The sequence below is a fragment of the Tachyglossus aculeatus genome, chromosome 19 (assembly GCF_015852505.1).
Source record: "Tachyglossus aculeatus isolate mTacAcu1 chromosome 19, mTacAcu1.pri, whole genome shotgun sequence".
NCBI lineage: Eukaryota > Metazoa > Chordata > Mammalia > Monotremata > Tachyglossidae > Tachyglossus > Tachyglossus aculeatus.
This window is the reverse complement of record NC_052084.1, coordinates 32,737,846-32,739,619: the sequence shown is the minus strand read 5'-3', so window position 1 is coordinate 32,739,619 and position 1,774 is coordinate 32,737,846.

Genomic DNA, 1,774 nt, shown 5'->3' with positions numbered 1-1,774 from the left:
GCTTTGTTGTTTTAACTTTGTTATATTTAGAAATCTTGATAGAAAAGGCGAGTGAAATCTTTACTCCAAAGAAAGATCACTGGATAGATCCCCATTCATCCATTATTTTTAATGAGACACCTGATCTAAACTCCCTGCTTGAGTGAAAATGTTTAGTCTCATCTTAATGAATCAAAATCACATTTTCCCAGAACTCTTCTTGCTTGGGAAAGGTGGGTCAGTGCTGGTTACTGCTAACTTGCCTCTCCTCTTTCCCCCTAGGAGACACATTCTGTGCTTGGAACCATACAGCCACTCCTGTCTGGGTGGGCGGGCGTGGTAAGAGGTACATGTTTGTCAGCTATCCAAAAGAGTGTAAGTCTGCTGGTTTCTCTCCAGCTGCTCTAAAGAATCCGTCTTCGGGATTTCTTTTTCAGTTTGCTTCACGTTTATCCCGTGAATGATCTTCTCTGGGGCAAGTGCAGCAGAAATGAAACTGCCAGCTCAAATCCCGTAATCCTGCTACCCCTCAAGCCCCTCACCTCTATCCTCACCTCACTGATGCGTGGGTAAATGGCCCTGCCAAATAATGGGTTTTTTCTTCTTCTTCCAATACTGATGACAGTTTATTTTCCATGATTCCCAAATGAGCAAGCACACCAGGAAAGATTGACGAGTTAGGAAGTAAAATTCTGTAATACCTGAGTTAACAGACACGGTTTGAGAGGTCAATAAGCTTCTATAATGCCTCTCTCATTGCTCAATGCTGAAATGATCCTAGCAGTGTCTTGCCTACCCACAGCTGAATGCCGGAAGACAATAATGACAGATAGACTCGTGTGGTGCACTGAGAGGAATGCCTCTTACAAGAGGGAAGAAGCGGAGAAGGAGCAGGAGTACTAAAAGAAAAATGAAAAACAAGCACCTCGTCCCAGTAGGAATGGCTCGTATGTATGCCCAGTGAGGTAGGATCTGGCAGTAACTGCCTTTTCAGCCATTCCTTCCCCCAGGGGTGAATTTCACCGTCTGGGATATCATCTTTGGAGACAGGCAACCAACCAACATTTTATATTAATCATTACTCTCAGCATGGAAGTTCCTTTTACTGATTAGTCAATCAAAATCGTTTTGGGCGCCTACTGAGCGCAGAGTCCTGGGAGAGTACAATGGAACCAGTGTATGTAATCTCTTCCCTAAGAATGTTTATCATCTAGCCGGGAGACAGGCACTAAAATAAATTACAGATGGGAGGAATTAGTGCGGTGGCTTAGTGGACAGAGCACTGGCCTGGGAAAAAGAGAACCTGGGTTCTAACCCCTGCTCTGCCATTTGCCTAGTGTGTGACCTTGGACATGTCACTTAACTTGCCTGGGTCCCAGTTACCTCATCTGTAAAAAGGGGATTCAATACCTGTGCTCCCTCTTATATTGACTGTGAGTCTGTGTGGGCAGGGATTGTGTCCAATCTGATTAACTTGTATCTACCCCAGAGCTTAGAACCCTGCTTGACACAGAGTAAAGCGCTTAAATACTAAAAAATGAGAAAATAGTGAACTGGGTTTGTGAGTGCTTAGTTGATGTAGAAGGGCTGAAATGGTGGTTGAGGGAGATAAAAAGTGGGATGTTAGACCCTAATCAGGGAAGGCCTCCTGGAATAGATGTAATATCCAAAGGGCTTAAAAATAAGAAGAAAGCTTTTGTTCTGCTGGGCATGAAGGGTGAGAGAGTGAGCAAGACGTCAGCGATGGGAGAGTTGAGAATGAGACAACTTAATGACTCCATACTTAGGTTAAATG